A 23458-nucleotide genomic window follows, 5' to 3' on the forward strand; every position below is an offset into this window, starting at 1 on the left:
AACTGAACCTTTTGACCATGGCTGCGTGCTTTTACTCATTGAGCTCTTGCCACATCATTAGCTGATTAAATATTTGTACTGATGAGCAGGTGTGCCTAATAAAGTGGGTACTGGAGGTGCATTCATGGCTTGAACAATTCATGAACTCAAATAAGTGTTCTGTACATTATATGCCCAGCAGTCTCTTGATTGGTCATGGGGCAGGGAACTTGCTGTTTCACAGTAAAGGATAAAAAAGGTTACTATGCTGAGATTGAGAGTGTTAGGGGAATAGCAGTTCCATAGACAGATTAAGTGCTTGCTTTATTATATCAGCATAACCTAACTACCTGACCTGAGGCTGACAGGACTCAACTATCCATATTGGGTAGAGGTCACGTCCATTTTGAGGAGAGGTATAAGTCCTTGAGCTCAGTTCCTGGTTGATCTTGGCGGTGGTTGGGTCGACTTTCAACTGCACAGCTGAGCAGACCTCTGCCCCCACCTATCATTACATATTCAGCCATGGACCCTGCACCATCCATGGCACAATGGGAGAAGCAATGGTCCATCCTTGGACCTGGGACAACGTCAGAGGTAAAGTTGGGTGGGGTGATTTCTTGCCTCTCTGGCATGTGAGTGATGTGTGGGATGGTTCAGCTCACAGGGATGGGGTCCGTGGATCTATGGTTGCATTAACCTCTGCTATGACAATTCAAATGTGCAGGGCTGTAAGATGCTGCAGAGTGTAATGAACTCTGCCACATATATCACAGGCAAATCCTTTCCACCATTGGAACGATATAAAGGAGGGGTTTCTTCAGGAAGGCAGCAACCACTTCAAATTTCCCTACCAGTTGGGCCATGCCATCTTCTCATGGCTACCATCGGGCAGGAGATACAGAAGCCTAAATTCCCACACCACCAGGTTCAAGAATAACTCAAAGTTCAAACCACTTCCCTTCTACCATTCTGTTATTCAGTCAGCTGGCAAAACCCTAATCAAGGCAGCTTAACAACACTATGACAACCTTGCATCAAAAGCGTCTTTGTAGTTTTTTTTCCAATTGCTTATCATTTATGTTTAATTTGTTTTGTGAAGGCTGCTTATGTAATGCTATGTTCCTCCGGTGTTGCTACAAATGCTGTATTGCACCTGTCCCTATGTGCAGCATCATACACAAAGTACCGAAGGAACTCAACAGGTCCGGCAACATCTTTGGATAACAATAAACTGCTGGGATTTCATGCTGAGATCCTTCATCAGATGCATACATTGTATACATTGGAATTTAGAAGGATGAGAGGGGATCTGATTGAAACATATAAGATTATTAAGGGATTGGACACGCTGGAGGCAGGAAGCATGTTCCCGCTGATGGGTGAGTCCAGAACCAGAGGCCACAGTTTAAGAATAAGGGGTAGGCCATTTAGAACGGAGTTGAGGAAAAACTTTTTCACCCAGAGAGTGGTGGATATGTGGAATGCTCTGCCCCAGAAGGCAGTGGAGGCCGTCTCTGGATGCTTTCAAGAAAGAGATGGATAGAGCTCTTAAAGATAGTGGAATCAAAGGTTATGGGGATAAGGCAGGAACTGGATACTGATTGTGGATGATCAGCCATGATCACAGTGAATGGCGGTGCTGGCTCAAAGGGCCGAATGGCCTACTCCTGCACCTATTGTCTATATCAGGACTGGAAAGTAGGACAGAGGCTAGAATAAAAGGATGGGGGATGGAGAGGAGCACAGGCAGGTGGATGATTGGCCTGAAATGTTGGCTATTTATTTCCCTCCACAGATGCTGCCTGACTTACTGAGTTTCTTCTGCATTTTGTTTGTGCTGCCCTAACTTTCCAGCATTTGCAGTCTCTTGAGTGCATATATGCATCTGTGCACAAGAGAATAAACTTGACTTTGATGTTAATGCACCAGGTCAAGCAACTAAGGCTTCTATGTGGTAATGCAGATTAATACATTTTAATAGAATGTGGAGGAAGTGAAGCTCCAAGTTTCTGTTTTCCAAACTTGATGGTACTTAATTGCTTGTAAAACATTTTTCTTGTGAAAGGCACAATTGGTATGCCTGGTAAATGTTGTGGATCCAACACATTTATTCAGCACAATCTGTTGATTGTTTCCAATATTTTCTGTTTTTACTTTCAATGTACTGCATTTGTTTTCTTTGTTTTACAAGCACTTTAAATTGAAAATATCTCTAAGTGAGTAATAAAACAAAGGTTCAATGTGACCATTTTGCTGTTGGAGGCTTTCTACTGACTCCAAACAATGAATAATCATTTCAAATGGTTCAAGTGTTTCAATTTAATATCAGTGAATGTATAGTTTACAACCTGAAATTCTTACTCTTCACAGGCGTCCATGACAAAGAAAATAAACCCCAAAGAAAGAATAACGGAAAATGTCAGACCCTAAAGCCTCCCCTCCCCACCCCATGCACAAGCAGGAGCAAAAGCATCAACCCCCCCACCCCACCAACACGGATTCTCCCCTTCAGCCCCTGCTGCACATTTCAGAGAGAAAAGCATTAGCAGCCCGTGTCAGCTATTGACTTGATGGACTTGTGCAAAACATTAGACTTTGTAAGTGCAAAAAATCCAAACACTGCTCTATCCCTGGTTCCTGGTCCTGGGCACATTTTAATAATGGGGGTACCCGGGGTACGAGAAAGTTTTCTTTGTAAATAAGGTTTATTTGCATTTTATGTTGAATATGCCAATAAAGGGTGTAGTGACATTGATTGTATTCTATCATTGTTAAATTATATCCTGGAGTAACTAGGTATCTTGCATCATCATGGAAACATTAGTATTTCTTTTTTTAACAACAACATTTTTGTAAATAAAGAAAGCATTGTGTATTTAGCCTGGCAGGCAAGTATAAAGCTGATTAGTATGTACAATACTGTGATTTGTTACATTTGGCTGCATTCTGATCTATAGATGTCTTCAGATCGAAAGAGGCGTTGGCTCTGGGTAAGTTTCTGTTAAGGATGCTGGTTTTTCTCTTACTGTTCCTAGAGTAGTAAATGGCTGTTGTGTGTTCTTCATGCTGGATGTTGGAGTCCTGGGAGACCCAGAGCCTCCCAGGGAATTACATCAGTGTGAAGTGCATCCAGCCGCAGCTCCTTGAAGACCGTGTTAGGGATCTGAAGCAGCAGCTGGATGACCTTCGGTTTGTACGGGAGAGTGTGGAGGTAATCGATCAGCGTAACAGGAAAGCGATCACTCCTAAGCTGCAGGAGGGGAGTAGCTGGGTGACTGTCAGGAGAAAAACGATGGGAACAGGCAGTTAGTGCAGAGCACCCCTGAGGCTATTCCCCTCAATAATAAGTATACCACTTTGGATACTGAAGTGGAAGATGACCTCCCAGGGGAATGCCATGGAGACTGAGTTACCGACACTGAGCATAGGTCCGTGGTGCAGAAGGAAAAGAAGGAGAAGAGGGGCGTGGTAGTGATATGGGACTCCATAGTCAGAGGAACAGACAGGAGATTCTGTGCATGTGAATGGGACAGCCAGATGCTATGTTGGCACCCAGCTTCCAGTGTCATGGATGTCTCGGACAGCATCGACAGCATTTTGGAGAGGGAGAGAGATCAGCTAGATGTCTTGATATAGATTGGTACCAATGACATAAGAAGGAAAAGCCAAGAGATCCTGAAAAAGGATTTCAGAGAGCTAGGTAGAATGCCGAGAATCAGGACCGTCAGGACAGTAATTTCTGGATTGCTACCTGTGCCACATGCCATTGAGGGTAGAGACAGGATGATCTGGCAGATAAATGCATGGCTAGGAAACTGGTTCAGAGGGCAGGGCTTCAGGTTCTTGGATCATTGGGATCTCTTATCGAGCAGATTTGACCTGTACAAAAGGGATGGGTTGCACCTGAACCCAGGGGGGACTATTATTCTTTTGGGCTGTGGGGGGGGGGGGGGGTTTAAACCAGGGGTGGCCAACCTTTTACATTCCATGCGTCAATTTTTTCACTCACGAGTTCAGATGCACCATACAACTCTTGTACCCCCTCAATTCTTGCAAAAATATGTTAATATGGAACTCGTGCATGAAAAAAATCACATCTGAACTCATGCGTAAAAAAATTGTTGCATGGAATTTAAAAGGCTGGCCACCCCTGGTTTAAACTAATTTAGCGGGGGGGGGGGTGGGTGGGAATTGGAGTAAAGGGACTCAGGATAGGATGGATGGTAAAAAAGCATAGATAGCGTGCTGTCAGACTGTCAGGATTTGCAGGCAGATGATAGGACAAAATTGCAGCCAGCAGGGTGAGTGTCAGTGAATTAGGGATGCAGAATCAAAAAGGTAGCAAATACAGTACTCAAAGTGTTATATCTCAGTACATGGAGTATAAGAAATAAGGTGGATGATCTTGTTGCCTTATTACAGATTGTCACGAATGATGTTGCGGCCAGCACTGAATCGGTGGCTGAAGTACGGTTGTAGTTGGGAGCCGAATACCCATGGTTACACGTTGTATTGGAGGAACAGGAAGGTAGGCAGAGGGGGTGGCGTGGCTCTGCTGGTAAAGAATGGTATCAAATCAGTAGGAAAATGTGACATAGTATTGGAAGATGTTAAATCCTTGTGGATTGAGTTAAGAAGCTGCAAGAGTAAAAGGATCCTGATGGCAGTTATATACAGGCCTCCCAACTGTAGATGGGAGGTGGACCACAGATTACAACAGGAAATAGAAAAGGCATGTCAAAAGGACAATGTTATGGTAATCATGGGAGATTTCAACATGCAGGTTGATTGGTTGGAAATGGATCTCAAGAGAATGAGCCTATTGAATGGCCTACGAGGTGGCTTTTTAGAGCAGTTTGTCATTGAGCCTACTATGGGATCAGCTATACTGGATTGGGCGTTATGTAATGAACCAAAGGTGATTTGTGAGCTTAAGGTAAAAGAACCCTTAGAAACAGTCATCGCAAAATGATTCAGTTCAACTTGAAATTTGACCAGGGGAAAGTGAAATCTGACGTAGCAGTATTTCAATGGAGTAAAGGAAATTACAGTGGTATGAGAGAGGAGTTAGCCAAAGTAAATTGGAAGGAGATGCTGGCAGGGATGACAACAGAGCAGCAATGCTGTGAATTCTGGGAAAAATGAAGAAGGTGTAGGATAGATGTATTCCAAAAATGAAGAAATATTCGAATGACAAAATAGTACATCTGTACCTGACCAGGGAAGTCAAAGCTAATGCATAAGCAAAAGAGAGTGAATGCAATAAAGCAAAATTTAGCAGGGAGATCGAGGAATAGGAAGCTTTTAAAAACCTATAGAGAGTAACTAAAAGAAACATTAGGAGGAAAAAGATGAAATATGAAAGCAAGCTAGCAAATAATATCAAAGTGGATAGTAAAATCTTTTTCACATATTTAAAAAATAAGAGAGATGAGAGTAGATATAGAACCACTAGAAAATGAGGCTGGAGAAATGATGATGGAGGGCAAGGAGATGGCAGATGAACTAAATGGGTATTTTGCATCTGTCTTCACTGTGGAAGACACTAGCAGTGTACCGGATGTTGTAGTGTGTGAGGGAAGAGAAGTGAGTGCAGTTACTATTACAAGGTAGTAGGTGCTCAAAAAGCTGAAAGACCTAAGGGTACACACATCTCCCAAAGCAGGTGAACTGTACCAAGGGGTTCTGAAAGAGGTAGTGATATTGATAGAGGTTGTGGACGCATTAATAATGATCTTTCAAAAATCATTGGACTCTGGAATGATGCCAAAGGACTGGAAAATTGCAAATGAGACTCCACTCTTTAAGAAAGCAGGAAGGCCGCAGGAAGGAAATTATAGACCAGTTAGCCTGACCTCAGTGGTTGAGAAGACGTTGGAGTCAATTGTCAAGGGTGAGGTTATGGAGTACTTGGTGATGTAGGTCAAGATACGACAAAGTCAGCATGGTTTCTTTAAGGGAAAATCTTGCCTGATGAACCTGTTGGAATTCTTTGAGGAGATTACAAGTAGGATAGATAAAGGGGATGCAGTGGATGTTGTATATTGGAATTTCAGAAGGCCTTTGACAAGGTCACACATGAGGCTGCTTACTAAGGTTAGTAAGTTACTGACATGGTTAGAGCATTGGCTCATTGGTAGAAGGCAGTGAGTGGGAATAAAAGGATCCTTTTCTGTTTGGCTGTCAGTGACTAGTGATGTTCAGCAGGGGTTGGTGTTGGAACTGCTTTTTATGCTGTTTATCAATGACTTAGATGATGGAATAGATGGCTTTGTTGCCAAGATTGGTGGAGGGACAGATAGTGTTGTGGAAACAGGTAGGCTGTGAAGGACTTGGACACGTTGGAAGAGTGGGCAAGAAAGTGGCAAATGAAATATAATGCTGGAAAATGCATGGTCATGTACTTTGATAATAGAAATAAATGTGCAAACTATTTTCTAAACAGTCAAAGAAAATCCAAAAATCTGAGATGCAAAGGGACTTGGGAGTCCTTGTGCAGAACACCCCAAAGTTTAACTTGCAGGTAGAGTCCATGGTAAGGAAGGCAAATGCAGCCTCAGCATTCATTTCAAGAGGTCTAGAATACAAGAGCAAGGATGTAATACTGAGGCATCATAAGGCACTGGTGAGGTCTCACCTTGTGTATTGTGTACAGTTTTAGGCTCCTCATCGAAGAAAAGATGTGCTGACTTTGGAGATGTTTCAGAGGAGGTTCTCAAGGATGATTCTGGGAAAGTAAGGGTTATCAAGCTGGGAAGATTTGATGGCTCTGGGTCTGTACTTGCTGGAATTTAGAAACCTTTTGAATGTTGAAAGGTCTAGACAGAGTAGATGTGGAAAGGATGTTTGTCACCAGCTGCGGATATGGCCCAAGTGCGGAGTGAGAAATACTGAAGCAGGTTGATAGGTCACAGACTTTAATGCGAACAGTGTTAAAGGGCAAGAAAACAATAAACTCTAGGCCAAACAGGCCATTAATTAAAACTCTCAAACGGAAACCGAAGCCTACACTGCGGCTGAAAAGAATAACTAAGAATTAAATGAATACCGCTAGTCTTCAGAGTCAGTTAGCTCAATAGTCCAATTTCTCAGGCAAGGCGGAATACAGGCAGTGAAGTGTTGCTGTGTCTTGGGTTCCGGTCTTGACAAACACTATGTCGGAACGAATAGAGTTAAATACTATCGCAATGAAATAATAATTAGCTGGCATGTGCATATTCACAAGCGCAATTGCTGTATCTGCTGTGCTGCCGAATCCATGGTTGTGACAGGGCCCCTCTCTCTAGGCGTAGCCCCTGAGGCACCACAGACCTGTGTCCGCTGGAAGTCCCAGATGAGGGACTTGTCCAAGATGTCCTTCAGTGATGCTGGTAGATACGTGCCATGGTGTGCACTGCCAATATCAGAGCCAAAGACTTCCACGTAGAGACAGAAACAAGAACTTTTACAGAGGTAGCTTGACCAAGTGACACTGTGAGACAGATCATTGGAGCTAATCGGGCATCTGATTAGCTCCAATGATCTGAGCTTATCAAAACAAACTTAAACTTAAACAGAAAGCACCAGGAAACCACATTACGAAGAGTGAATCACTCAAGGAAATCACAAGAAACTCTTAAACCATTAATAACTGATGTTACGCAACAATTAACCAATTCAGGTGCTCTAAAAAACCTGAACCCAATGTTCTGATGCCCTGCACAGGCCTGAAGTAGTTACAACAGGACCCCCACCCCCGCCCCACCTTCCCGATAGCTGGCACCTGCTGACCCAGTAAAACCTGAAAACTCGAGATCCAGGGATGACTTGAGAGACCTGGGAACTTGCGGGGGGTGTGGGGTGGCATGGGGAACTCGGGAGGCAGGGAGACTTGGGGATCCAGAGAGACTGAGACCTGGGAACCCCAACAGACTGAGAGACCAGGGAACCTCAAGTGAGGTCAAGAATCCTCGGGTGGGCCTAAGAGGGAAGCTTGGGAGTCCTCAAGATGGGGAGGACATTGAAAAACCCTAAGCACATTGAATAAGCCTTTCCCGAATGATTGGGAAAAATAAAAACCTTGGGAACATAGAGAAAAGTCCTTGGGAAACTTTGAAACCATGAAACTTGAAATTTAGAGAAGGAACCTTTTCAAATCTTGTTCACAGTGTTTTATCTTTCACAATTTTTCCAGAGACAATTAGGATATACTTTCAATTTTACAGATCAAGTCAGCATTGACAGGTTTCTTTCATCGATAAACTAGGTAGTTCTTTGTAGATCTGTTTAACTTGCTATATGCAAGCTCAATTTTCCCAGTCTGTACCATGATTTTCATCAAGGGGTTAAAAATACTCTTGATGGGGTTACTTGAGTATTTGCATTCCAACCTGGGATCAGCTTTTCAATTGATTGAGTAGGGCTGTTCCAGAATTTACACTATAAATGATGATTTGTTGAATCAATTGATAAGCTTGCTTGAAGCACTCATTTGATGTGCATACCTGAGGCACGGGACCACAATGCTGGGAACCTGGGTACTTGTGACTTGAAAAGCTTGGAATGGATACCCGAGGAACTCAATGTGGACTAGAGAAGCTCGGTATGTAGACTTGGAACTCTCGGAATATCGAGTCAAGCCATGTACTCAGGATAAAGGCAGCCTCTCCTCAAGCCACCAATGTCAAAGCGCCATTGTTCAAACTTTGCTGGGTCCATCATTTGGCAAGATCCTTCTGTCACACTGGAAACAGAAACAAGAGTTCATACATAGGAAATCCAACGGAACATTGTTGCCTCGATGAATCACTGACCAATGAATCTCATGGCTAAGGTCATCAGCTCTTTCTCTGCTGGGTCCATTTTTGCATGCTCGAGAACTTGCTGTCACTGGGTTCGGATATGGCCCAAGTGCTGAGTGAGAGACACTGAAGCAAGTTGATAGATCACAGACTTTAATGCGAACAGCGTTAAAGGGAAAGAAAACAATAAACGCCAGGCCAATCAGGGCCGTTAACTAAAACTCTCAAATGGAAAACGAAGCCTATGCTGCGGCTGAAAAGAACAACTAGGAATTAAACAAATACCGCTGGTCAGTTGACTCAGCAGTCCAATTTCTCAGGCATGGTGGAATGCAGGTGGCGAAGTGTTGCTGTGTCCTGGGTTCCAGTCTTGACAAACACTACGACGGAACAAATGCAGTTAAATACTATTACAATGAAATAATAATTAGCTGGCACATGCATACTTACGAGCACAATTGCCGAATCTGCTGCGTCACAAAATCCATGGTTGTGACAATGTTTCCCATGGTGGGAGAGTCCAGGACAAGAGGCCCAGCCTTTGGATAGAGGGGTGTCAATTTAAAACAGAGATGTGGAGAAATTTCTTTAACTAGAGGGAGGTGGGTTTGTGGAATTTATTGCCACACGCAGCTGAGAAGGCCAGGTCATTCAATGTATTTAAAGCAGAGATTGACAGGTTCTTGATTGGCCACGGCACCAAAGGTTACAGGGAGAAGGCCGGGGAGTGGGGCTGAGGAGGGGAATAAAAGGATCAGCCATGATTGAATGGTGGAGCAGACACAATGGATCAAATGACCGAATTCTGCTCCTATGTCTTAGGGTGTAAAATGCAGAGTACTGCACTTCAGTGTGTAAACAGAAGATGTAATATGATGAAGAATCTTTAAATTTACTAGGAACTATGAAAGATTGCTGTTGTCAGTCAATAATATACAAGCAGTGTGAATAGCAAATATCTGGACTGATATTTAACTTAAGTGAAGTAAGAACTTATATTAATCTATTTTCTGTCTATTTGTAATATCGTAGTAATACAATTAAAACCTATTTATATGAGCAACACTCATTGATCCTACTTCATATCTTATTTTCTCTTTCTGTCAGGAAGGAACAGCTTTTCTATGGTGTTAATGTGGGGATTTAACAAAGTCTCGTACACTTCATTGTCCTTGGACAAGTTTTGTAGAGAAAATTCAATTCTCTATTTTTATTTTACCAGACAAGACATAGAGTTGTGAAAGGGTGAAATATAGAAAGAGACCATTTAATTAATCAGGTCTGCATCTCTTCACAAGAAGACAATCTCTGTGTTCTTCCTATAGTCTGATATTTTGTGTACTTAACCACAGCCCTTTTATTGCAACAATTAGATCTGTCTTTGCCAGTGACATTAACTACATGATATGTAAAAATTAACCATCTGATACAAGGGGTGATTGATAAGTTCGTGGCCTAAGGTAGAAGGAGTCAATTTTAGAAAACCTAGCACATTTATTTTTCAACATAGTCCCTTCCTAAATTTACACGCATAGTCCAGCGGTTGTGGAGCATGCGGATTGTAGAAGGAGGTGAGTTATACAGCTCTGGTTACATGCACATGCAGTGCAACTGTTTGAGTGATTATGCAGAAAGTTTGAAGTTAATAACTCATCTCCTTCTACCTTAGGCCACAAACCTATCAATCACCCCAATGATTTATTAACTGATGAGTAATTAACGTCAACCATTCTGCACAATCACTCAAAGAGTTGACCTGCATGTGCATGTAACCAGAGCTGTGTAACTCATGTCCTTCTACCTTAGGCCACAAACTTATCAATCACCCCTGCTGTGGGCACTTTCTGGATGTCCAAGATCCGTATGCTCCACGACCGATGGACTAAATGTGTAAATGTAGGAGGGGACTATGTTGAAAAATAAATGTGCTAGGTTTTCTAAAATTGACTCCTACCTTAGGCCACCAACTTATCAATCACCCTTCGTATGTAAACAAAAATCTTGCGACACTTGCAGCTCCTTTTGTTAATCATATTCAGTCTATGTCACCTGATTGTTGATCTCCCGTCAATGGAAGTATTTTCTTCGCCTTCTCTATCCGTATCATTCATGATCTTAAATACTACTTTAGGACTGCCTTGCAGCCGTTTGTATTTTTAAGTTAACAACTCCAGCTTCAGCAGGTAATCCACAAAGAAGTCATATAATGTTGGAATCCAGGGCAGTAAGCTAACTGCTGGAGGAACGCAAAGGGTCAAACAGCATCTGTGGAGGTAAAGGAAGGATCGGTGCTTTGGGTTATGAAGCTGCATGGACTGAAAGAACAGAGGGAAGAAAGCTAGTGTAAAGGTGCAGGAAAGGGGCTGGTAAGGAACAGGTGGGACCAGGTGAGGTGGAGAATATTGGACAGATGGAGGCAGATGTGGAGAAGGAGGGGTACCATTTTGACAGAGGCTGGTGGGTGATAAGTGGAAGGGAGGGATAGTAACATAAGAACACACAAAACAGGAGCAGCAGTAGGCTAGTTGTCCCCTTGAGTCTGCGCCACCATTAAGAACATGGCTGATCTGGCTGTGGACTCAACTCCACTTACCTCCAGCCTACCTTCTGCAAAAACCTATCAACGTACTCACTAACAAGAGAAAATCTGCAGTTGCCAGAAGTCAAAGTAATACACACAAAATGTTGGAGGAACTCAGCAGGCCAGGCAGCATCTATGGAAAAGGGTAAACAGTTGAAGTTTCGGGCAGAGACCCTCCATCAGGACACAATATCCACAGACGTTACTTGCCTTGCTGAGCTCCCGCAACATTCTGCGTCAGCTTACTCACCACCCATTATGCCGCTGGTGTCGGAAGCACCAGTGAAGGTTCTCCATCTCTGTCTGTCCTTGGCCACTCCGATGTAGAAAGATTATTCATCGCTGTTTCCGTAACAGTTTTGTTTTACCAGTCAGGATTGTTAGCCCTGAGCTGAACCCCAGACCTGGAGGATTGGCAGACCACTCTTAGCCTGGTCTCTCTACCCTTTGACCTGTTTGGCATGGGTGACCCTACCAAGAGTCAAAGCATAAGGTCCTGACTCCAGACTCCATAGCTCTCCAGGTCACTGAGGCATGCAAGCCTCCAAATGATGAGAAGGTTGTTGACCCCTTGGATGAAAAATCTAATCTACTGTGTCTTAAACATATTTAATAAAGTAGCCTCCATTGTTTCCCCGGGTGGAGAATTCCACAGATTTACTACTCTCTGGGAAAAACAATTTCTCCTCATTTTCATCCTAAATCTATTCCCCATGGCAGACAGAATGCTGCTGTTCTGCAAATGGGCTCACTTGGTCTCACTGATATGGGGGTGGGGTGGGGTTGGGGCACATCAAGAGCACCAAGTGCAATAGACAAGATTGGTGAGGTGCAGGTGAATTTCTTTCTCACCTGGAGATGCTCTTTAGGACCCTGTATTGTGGTGTGGGTGGTGCACAGACGAGTATTGCCCCCCTTCTAATGCTTGCAGGGGGGAGTGCTAGGGAATAAGGAGGGGTGGGGAGGGAGAGATGTGTGGATAGGGATTCACAGAGACAGTGGTCCTAAAGTTGTGTCTGGTGATGGGATCAGGTTGGCATTGTCAGAAATGGGAGAGGAGGATATGGTGGATGCAGTGGCTAGTGGGGTGAAAAGTGAGTAACAAGAGAACTCTATCTCTGTTCTGTCTGGGTGGGGAGTAGATATCTGGGAGATGGAAGGAATGCAACTATGACACTTACCCTGAAAAAAGGGGGCATTTCAGAGGTCCTGGAATAAATCTTCCCCTTTCCTTAAGATAGTAGATACTTGAGTAAGGAACACAAGATACAATTCTGGACTTTTGTTTTTGGAGAAGGTAGTAATTCCTCAAAAGTAACAACTCACAAACTAAACTGGTTTCTTTCTCTTGACCTAACAATGGAAAGAGAAAACCTATGCTGCAGAACCTAAAAAAAGATTGACCTTGAAATAAAACCTGCCAACTTCCCAGTGTCTTTGTGTATAATTCAGAGAAACACGCCAACAAGGTGTTATATTTGTACATTACTTATGTGGTAGCTGCATTGAAGGATATAACTCTTAATATCATGGAGACATATTACATAAATAGATTCTTCAAAACACTGAGGCCATACTAATCATTAACCACCAATTTGGATTAACTTTACATTAATCCAATTATTAATTCTTCTCATATCTTCAGCCACTCATCTACAAACTAGGGGCAAGTTTCAGTGACTGATTAAAACTGTACCTTCCCAACCTCTCCACTTTCTGCATGGATCACTCGCTCCATGATTTCCTTAATGCTCTTCCCTTCCCACTAATCTTCCTCCCAGCACCTATCCCTGCTAGTGCCCAAAGTGCTACTCCCACCCATTCACCTCCTCCCTCACCTCCATTTATGGTCCCAAACAATCCTTCCAAGTGAGGTAAGACTTCACCTGTGAATCTGCTGATGTCACCTACTGTGTTCAGTACTCCCGAAGTCATGTTCCCTACATTGGTGAGGCCAATTGTAAATTGGGGACCACTTTGTTGAGCATCTCTGCTCCATCCGCCAAAAGTAGAACTTCCCGGTGGGCAAACATTTTAATTCCAATTCTAATTTCTGTTCTGACATGGCTTCCTCTTGTGCCATGATGAGGCCACCCTCAGGGCTGAGGAGTAACATCTTATATTCCTTCTGGGTAGCCTCCAACCTGAAGGCATGAATATTAATTTCTCCTTCCAGTAAAAAATCCTTCCCCCACTCTGGCCTCTTACCTCTTCTCACCTGCCCAGCACCTCATCCTTGGTCCCCTCCTTCTTTCTTTTATCATTTGATCCACTCTCCTCTCCTATCAGATTTCGTTCTCTCCAGCTCTTTACCTTTCCCACCCACCTGGCTTCACCTATCACCTGCTAGCTATCCTCCTTCCCCTCCCCCTATCTTTTTATTCTGACATCTTCCCCCTTACTTTCCTGTCCTGAAGAAGGGCCTTGGCCCAAAACATTGACTGTTTATTATTTTCCATAGATGCTGCCTCATCTGCTGAGTTCCTCCAGCATTTTGAGCATGTTGCTTTGGACTCCCAGCATCTGCAGAATCTCTTGTGCTGATAATTAAAACAGTGCCTTTTGAAATATACTTGGTATTGTGAGAATTAGATATACTGCTTTACTCTGATTCATTCAAACACGCTTGATAAGTGTCTTTTCAACTACCAACAGAATGGATAATACTTGCCAGCTGTCAAGAGCTCCCCCTGTGGAGTCTGGCATTTACAAATGTTGGCAGGTATTGTGGTTTTGCGGACGGTGAGGTTGACAAAGATGATTAGGAAAACAAACATTTGGTAGTCATCACTGTACAGTCTGGTCACCACGTTACAGAAACAATGCAATAGAAAGAGAGAGTGCATTCCCCTGGACGTTACCTAGAACAGATGACTGTAATTATATGGTGAGAATAGATTGGTAGGATTTACTCTCATTAGAACTTAGGAGCTAAAGTTCAAAGTACATTTAATATCAAGTATGTATATATGACACAAACTTGAAATTTGTCTCCTTGTAAGCAAAGAAACCCATTAAGAAAAGAAGACTGTCAAACACCCAACATGCAGAGAGAAGAGAAACAAATAAGAGTAAGCAATTTGCATTCAAAGCAAAAATTAGTCCATAGACACAAAGCCCAGGGCAGGCCACAACCTCAGTCTCAGTTTGGCGCAGAGTTGAGTAAATGTTGCAGAACAGCGAGCAGAACTGGCCCAACATTTGCCTCTTGTCCCTGCACCCTGCCTTTTTAATCCATCTTACTCGGCATTTAAATTGTCCAATTATCAGGTTATTCCTCACATGAGGACCCAGGCCCTGCTGCATTGATACACTCTGGGCCTGGACCTCGCTGCCACGTTTTGGCCTCTACCCAGCCTTTCTAAATCGGCCTGGTGCTTAGATCAATCAAACCTCACTCTCAGTTTAGGTGAACGGGCCTCAAATCTGCCTACCCTCTGCTCTGACTTTGCCTTGGATATGCCTCAACCTTGCTCTGATTTGGTCTTGATATGGAAGTTTATAAAATTATGAGATGCGTAGATAGGCAGAATACTTTTCCCAGGGCAAAGGAATCTCGAAGAGGTTTAAGGTGAGGGGGAGAAATTTATAGGAGGTGTGAGTTTTCGCACAGAGGGTGGTGAATATTTGGAACTAGCTGCTAGAGGAGGTGGTGGAAACAGGTATCTCTTCGGATAGATATGTGGATAGGAGAGATGTAAAGGAATACAGGCTTAATGAAGACAATTGGGATGAATGTAAATGCACATCATTGACTGCATGGATAGGGTAAACTGAATGGGCCAGGTTCTATCACTGTACAATTCCATGAAACAGGCAACACTGAGGCTGACTTGTGCTTTCTACAATTTGGTCTATGAAGTACCCAGAGAAGCTTGCTGTGCTTGAAAAGCTTAGACAAAATATATGGTATAATGAATATGATTCGCACAGCAGAGTCATGTTTCATCATAACCTGAAGTTGGAACTATTTGTAACCACTCACAGATGTCCACACTACTCAAAAGGGAAAATTTCTGAGGCTTCCTTTTAAGAAAAAACAGTAGTCTACATACCTGGTACCAATACATTAGAGATAATCGGTGGCCTTACTGGGATTAGGAACTTCCCCAGGGAAGGTCTTCTACTGACGTTTAGGTGCCTCATGCTTTCTCCACCATTCACTAGAAACAATAAATATTTCCTTCTGACGTTTAAGTCCCAATTTGACCCCTCAGATCTGTGATGGTTCATAAAGCAAACTCATCAACTCCATTTCTGTGCTCATTTCCCAGGTACATATCCTCTCTCATTTCCCAATCAAGTCCACCGACCTAATCTACAGGCATCCAGTCCATTTGATCTATCAACCAGCACGTCTTTCTGATCTTGAGGGGAAACCAGGTGACCTGGGGGGCGGAATTCATACTGTCAAAAGGAATTTGTCATCACAGATAGCACCAGCCATCAAAATCAAATCTAGACTGCCGGAACTGTGGGACCACCCATAGCCTTTTGAGCCCTTCACTTTTCAAACTCCCATGCAGCATTCAAGCAGGAAAACAAGCTGGCAAACCAGTGCTCAGTGATCCTGGGAGCAACTGTGATGCCATGGTTCTGTCACAGTCCCCTGTGTCAACTAGAAATGAGGCAGTACTGCAAGTGCTGTGTGGTTACTGTTTAATGAGGACGAGACTGATAGCCCTAATTCACAGCCAAGTCCATGAGATAGCTCAAAGTGAGTTTTGTTACTATCTACTACCCTGAAATGTATTTTCTTGCAGGCATTTACAGGAAAATAAAGAAATATAATAGAATTTATGAATGTTACGTACCAGCAGCAATGGAGCACACCTTGATTCAGGCTTTAATGTTAAAATATTATCTTTATTAGTATCTACTCATAACATAGAAAATCAAATGAAATAAACAGAAGTTAACAGTGTTATACATGTATACATGTGTGAGGCTCCTAAACAGTCAAATTTAGGAATAGTTCTTAAAGTCTTAAGATGGCAAACTTGAGAAGTCCAGTAATCCACGGACTAAGTGAGGAGAGAGATTTGTAAATCCACAAGGAAATGTAGAGAGAAGGCAATTACGAAGCGTTCCACAGATTCCACACTGGGTAAACTAAATGACAGTCACTGAAGGTCTTATCCGTCGAGTCGTTCCCAAATCCACGTAGAAATATCACCAGGTGACAGTCACAGGAATATCGTCTTCAAGTGGTTACTCCATTACACCCTGATTCCAGGTGAGGGCCAACAAAAGTGATACCACAGGACACTCCAACAAATGCACACATATGGATTATATGAAGTGACAGTCACCCATCGTTGTGCACTGCGTGCCGATGATCACCCCAATCTTTTGGGCACAGGAGAGTTCCAAACCATAACAGTGACAAGCTGAAGTTCTGACAGCCCCTTTCCCCCTCTCTCTCTCTCCTTACTGAGCAGCAGCGGTTGCCCGCAGCTTGTTATACTGACATCATTGTCCCCCCTCTTCCAGGTGTCTCTTAAAGTGACGGTCCACAGTGAATGAAACCTGTGGTCACATAACAATGAAAAATTATACATTAACAAAGATTGACCAACAACCAATATGCAAAAGAATTTAAATTGTGCAAATAAAACATAAATAATACTGACAATATGATTTGCAGAGTTGTAGAACTTGAGTCTACATGTTGTGGAATTGGTTTAAAGTTGTGGATGCGGCTTTCTTGTGGTAGTGCTCCATCTAAGTGTGCTAACTGGTAGCAAGAGCTTTTCCTGTGATGGAATGGGCTGTATTCACCACTTTCTGTAGCCTTTTCCTTTCCTGGGTTTGGTATTTCCATACAAGGCCATGATGCAACCAGTGAAAACAGTGCACCTATAGAGGTTTGTCAAAGTTTAAGGTAACTTGCCTAACCTACGCAAACTTCTACAACAGTAGAGGCACTGCTGTGCCTTCTCTGTGATGACACATACATACTGGTCCCAGGATAAATCTTCTGATAGGATAACGCTGGGGGATTTCAGTTACTGACCCTCTCCATCTCTGATCCCTTAATGAGGACCGGCTCATGGATCTCTGGTTTTCTCCTGGAGCTTGCTTTCAATGCAAACAACGTTTCTGGAGAACATATGTAAACAGTCTATTGCAGTCAAGCAGGCACTTAAGTTTATTTGTACAGCTCTTTTCAAACACAAGACAGTTCAAAGTGATTTACATAGATTAGATTAGATTAGATTAAACTTTATTGTCATTATGCCGAGTACAGATACAAAGCCAATGAAATGCATTTAGCATCTGACCAGAAATGCAAAGAATACTGTTATTTACAAAATAACTGCGAATTAAAAAAGTGCTGCAGCACACAAATATAAAAGTACTGAGACAGTACAATACGGATGCAATACTGCTTAACGCTGTGTTGAGAGGTTCAGCAGGGTCACAGCCTCAGGGAAGAAGCTCTTCCTGTGCCTGCTGGTGCTGGAGCAGAGGCTCCTGTAGCGCCTACCGGATGGGAGGAGAGTAAAAAGTCCATGGTTAGGGTGAGATGCATCCCTGATAATGCTTTTCGCCCTGCCCAGGCAGCGTTTATGGTGGATGTTCACAAAGGTGGGCAATTGGGTGCCGATAATCCGCTGGGCAGTTTTCACCACACGCCGGAGTGCTTTGCGGTCTGATACGGGACAATTGCCATACCACACTGCGATGCAGTTGGTGAGTATGCTCTCAATGGTACAGTGGTAAAAGTCTGTCAGTATCCTGGGATGGAGGTGAGTTTTCTTGATGCTCCACAAGAAATAAAGGCGCTGTTGCGCCTTTTTGATCAGGATGGAGGAGTTCAGGGACCAGGTGAGATCATCGGAAATGTGGCACTAAGGAATCTGAAGCTTGAGACACACTCCACTACAGTTCCGTTGACGTAGATGGGGACGTGAGTGTGACTTCTGGCATGCCTGAAGTCCACAATGATCTCCTTGGTCTTCTGGGTGTTAAGGGCCAGACAAGATATAAAAATCAAATATCAAGTTTCAGACAATATATAAGAGAATAAAATCACACAAAAATAGATATGGTAAGTAGAAGTAACAGTGCAGAAGATTCTAATTAAAAGCTACAGCAAAAAGAAAAGTTTTAAGCCTGAATTTAAAAGAGTTTACCGTTGGGACAGACTTCAGATCCTCTGGAAGTTTATTCCAGATATGTGGAGCATAGTAACTAAAAAGCTGCTTCACCATGGTTAGTTTTGACCCTGGGAACGGTCAGTAGACACTCCCTAGACAACCTGAGAGCTCAGGAAAGTTCACAATGCAGCAAAAGATTGGAGATATACTTTGGTCCTAGACAATTCAGTGCTTTATAAACCAGTAGTAGTATTTTGAAGTCTGATGGGCAAGCGATCTGGAACCTGGAGGGATATGTTCTACTTTCTTGGTCTTAGTGAGGATTCTAGCAGCAGCATTCTGAATGATCTGCAGTTGAGTAAGGGAGTTTTTACAAAGACCTGTGAAAATGCCATTGCAGTAGTCTAGCCTACTAAAAGTAAATACATGGACAGTTTTTTTCTAGAGCGGGCAAGTTTTTCTAGATCTTACTAAGACATAAGCCCTTTAACTCTTGCTATATCTTTAAGGTGGTTGTAGTCTGACTCTGTAATTGCCTTAATGTGGAGGTTAAAATTTAAGTCAGAGTCCATCACAACACCAAGGTTTCTGGCTTGGTTTGTGGTCTTTAACGACAGGGACTCTGAGCGAGCACGGACTTTTAATTGTTCTCACCGAAAGCAATTATTTCAGTTTTGTACTGAAGAAAGTTTTTTTCTGTCTGGATCGCTGTGGTAATTTGCAGAAAAAGTATCAGCTCTTGCTCTGGGCTTGTGTATGCAGCACAGTAATTGCCAGCAGCTATACCATGATCAGCTGTGGAACAGAAACTTGAGGAGAATTGAGGAAGAGAATGGAAGATCACCTACGGTGTGTGTTAGAGCTCAACAAATTCCCAATTCCCTAATTTCCTAGTCCCTTTTCTTATCCCCCATGACTAATCATCTGTTTGGCTCTACTGCAAAAATAAAAGCTGCTGCAAAATAAATACTAGGGTACAAATGATATCACACTTCCCTTTTCTGCCTGAATTCTATATCTTTTTCGCCTGTCCTGCTGTCACACGAAGTCTACTCATAGGACTGTAGGGGGGTTTGTTAAAGTCCACTGACTGTTAGTGAGTGTGTCTGTGAAGAACTTAGGAGGATCACCTCGAAATGTTCTAGGCTCATTCTGTCTCATTGTGATATGGTTTGCAACAAGTTAGCTTAACCAATTGACAGATAGCAGTCTGCAGTGTAGGGTTGTGTGCATACAATGTCTTGTCCCTTAGTCCTGACGAAGGGTCTCGGCCTGAAACGTTGACTGTACCTCTTCCTAGAGATGCTGCCTGGCCTGCTGCGTTCACCAGCAACTTTGATGTGTGTTCCTTAGAGAGAACTGGTTCTCTGGTTTGTTTAATGTGTCAACTTGTGCTGTGCACCAGTAATACTACCACATGTCAGCTAAGACTGTCTCCGTTCTGAGGATGATCTTCGCCAGAAACAGCTTATCGGAACAAATTGCGATTGACAATGGACCACAACACACGTCAGAAGAATTCTGACTGTTCATGAAGAAAGATGGCATCAGGCATTTCAAGTCAGCTCCTCACCACCCGGCAACGAATGGGTTAGCTGAAAGGTTTATCCATACCTTCAAGAAGTCCATCAAAGTGATGGACAGGGAGGACATTTCTCTACAGTACAAGGTGGACAACTTCCTTTTTGTGTATCAGAACCCTGTTCATGTGATGCCAAATCAAACACCTGTAACGCTGTTCATGAGCAGGAATCAGAGATCTTGCATAGACCTCCTGAAACAAGACCTTTGAAGAGAAGCACAGAATTAACAGTTCAGCCTGTTGCCAAGTAAACCAGCATTCAAGGTTGGACAGGAAGTCCTAGTGCATGATTACCAAGAAGACAAGTGGACACCCGGTAGGATAGCTACAAGGACTGGACCACTGATGTACACAGTGGATGTTGGAGATCAGACAGGGAGACGTCATGTGGACCAGATACTGGATGCTCAGATGAAGAACACAACTGAGTCAACTGCATCCAACAAGACAGGCACATTACAATCACCGGACTTACCTCTCAGTGATTACGTCATGGACAGCAAAATGACAGCAGAAACCGAGAACATTGCCTTAGGTAAGACACCTACCAAACCTGATGCTACTCCACAGGTCTAGAGGTGCTATCCTGAAAGAAACAGAGCACCACCCAAAAGACTGAATCTTTAGAACTATGATGTTAGTTATGGACTGTTAATGTGAAAGCATTTGTTTATTTGGAGTATGGGTTTATGAAAGGGAAACAGAATATAGTACATATACAATGTTATGTTGCATTAATCTAAAAGGGGAGGAAGAGTAATATATGGATTGATTTCTTTTACAGCAACAACCCCCCCCCCCTTAGCAGTACGTATTGATCTGTGCATGTGCTGTTGTCTATGCATGCACATTGCTCTCTCTCTCTCTCTTGCACTGCAATGTGAATACTCCAGTTACAGCCATCTCCTGCATGCATGCTTTTATTTAATATATACGTAGCTGTGCACAGACACAACATTTCAAGATCTGAAACAAATTTGTGAAATGAACGCACATAATTATAAGGCAGTATTTCTGGAGGGAGAAAGAATACCAATCAATATCCTTTCATTAGCACTGAGAAATATTGGGAACAAGACAAGTTTTAAAATGAGAGGAAGGCAGGGTGGAGAGAACCAAAGAAAGACGTGATAGGGTCAAAGAAGAGATTAACTGGCAAATAAGAAAATCCAGATGCTGAAAGAGAGACAGATACAGAATTAGTGAATGACAAGATTAAGTCCAGAAGAGGCACAAGTAGGAAACGATAAATGGTTACTTGATCTCAGCTCCTAAGGTTAAAAAGAGAGTACTAAACTGGAAACAAATACTGGAACTGCTGATTAATGTAAGCTATTGAACTCAATGCTCAGGTAATTTCTGGTTCTTTAATTCAATGACATTATTTCAAGTCCTTTAGTTCTTTTCCATTCCGAAGTAGTGACAGCTTCCTCTCAATATCTTCTGTCTAGACCCTTCATAATTTAAGTGTGGTCTCCTCTTGATGATTCAAAGCCTTCTGGACTCTGGAGGGGTTACCAGTCCAGTGAGTTGCCCGCATTCCCAGACAAACATCATTCTGCTCAGGCCTCTGGCAAATGCGATGGAAGCTCCACAGTCTGTGGTTCTTTTCCAGCTCTTGTTACTTGAGTTTTCCTGATCTCCAAGATACTACTGAAAAGTTCAGTGGATGGTGGTGCTGGTTAACGCTTTCCTGGCCTCTCCAACTGTCCTCATACACTTTTGTGTTACACAACTACAGGGCTGGCTCCAGAGGCCCCAGGAGAATGCCAAGTCGCCTGATTATCAAAGACAAGCCACCATTCTGTAGGGAATCTCTTCATCCCAACATACTATGTACACTGTCCAAATGGACCTCAGCATGATGTGGACCATGTGACGGAACGGATTCTAGTTTCTAGAACAACAAAGTGAGGGTTTTCGGGAACGCCATCGCCAGACCCAAACTGAATAGTCAGGATACGGACCTGGACTTGTTGGCTTCTGACTCATGTTCTGGCTGTTTTAAGATAGAACACCCATCAGATCCGGGTACCCCAGTTGTGAGATGTTCAAAGGGAACGTTCACTTTGATCATGGCTCATCTCAGCCTGGCCCTTCCTCCCTCCTCATCTCCTGGACTACTTTGTTAGTTGCCTGCTGCGTGTGGAGGATACCTGGGGTGAAGATCAGCTCCCTTGTAAGCTGGTCCTTTGCTCGCTCTTCCCACAGAAGCTCCTCTTCACTCTTCATGTGATGCAGCGTTTTCCACCTACATGGTTGTCCCCTTGGGTAGGGTGGGGAGTGCTGGGTTTGTTTGTTCCTCTTTCTGGGTGTCAGCAAGCTGACTTCTGAAGCATGCCCACAGATCTGTCACCAAGGGAACTGGGAAGGGAGGGGAAAGCACCAGGGTGTGGCCATCAAAGGAAGTACATCCAAAACACGTCTACATGTGGGGGTCACACCCGAAGGCATTTTTCCCCAGACTATGCTGATGCTTTTGTTCCTCCACCATTCCACCCACCAGTCACTGGGAGATGATGTTTTGTCCAATCACAGCTGGCTCTGGAACTCTGATCCAATCAGCACGCCCTGTCCTAAAGGATTGGCATCGGCTCTCAGCCAACGAACGGCTTTCACTGTTAGCACTGTGAGCGAGGGCGGGAGAGGATTTCAGGCTATCGATGGGGTTTTAAAATATTTTGTGCAATGTCTCAGCTATTTCCTTGTTTCCAGTTTAGCATGGTATCTCCCTTAACCTGGACAAAGGTCAGTGCAGATGAGCAATTTGTTTCAAAGATTCAAAGATTCAAAAAACTTTATTGTCACTCTAACCATACATCAGCTCTGCAGGGCAGAATGAGACAGCGTTTCTCAGGGGCAGTGCAATCATAACATAACAAATGCAACACTAAATAATAAACATAACAATAAATAGTAAAACACAACAGCCATATGTCAGTTAAAATCAGTTATAAGTGTCCAGTGCAAGTTAAAAGTGTCCAAAGCAGAGTCTGCTGGAGCAGCTATTTAGCAGGCTGACTGCCTGTGGGAGGAAGCTGTTTAGTAGCCTTGTGGTTTTAGTTTTGATGCTCCTGTAACGTTTGCCTGATGGCAGAAGAACAAACAGTTCATGGAGAGGGTGTGAGGGGTCTTTAATGATGTACCGTGTCTTCTGGAGGCATCAACTCTGAAAGAGGTCTTGGACAGAAGGTAGGGAGACCCCAATAACCTTCTCTGCTCCCTTAACCACCCTCTGCAAGGCTTTTTTGTTGACAGCACTGCAGCTGGAGTACCAGGTTGTGATGCAAAAGGTCAGCACACTCTCAACCACACCTTTGTAGATTGTAGTTGAGATGTTAGTAGGGAGTGATGCTTGTTTAAGCTTCCTCAGAAAGTGCAATCTCTGCTGGGCCCATTTCACAATCCCAGTGGTGTTCCTGGACCAGGT

The sequence above is a fragment of the Mobula birostris genome, chromosome 21 (assembly GCF_030028105.1).
Source record: "Mobula birostris isolate sMobBir1 chromosome 21, sMobBir1.hap1, whole genome shotgun sequence".
Taxonomy (NCBI): Eukaryota; Metazoa; Chordata; class Chondrichthyes; order Myliobatiformes; family Myliobatidae; genus Mobula; species Mobula birostris.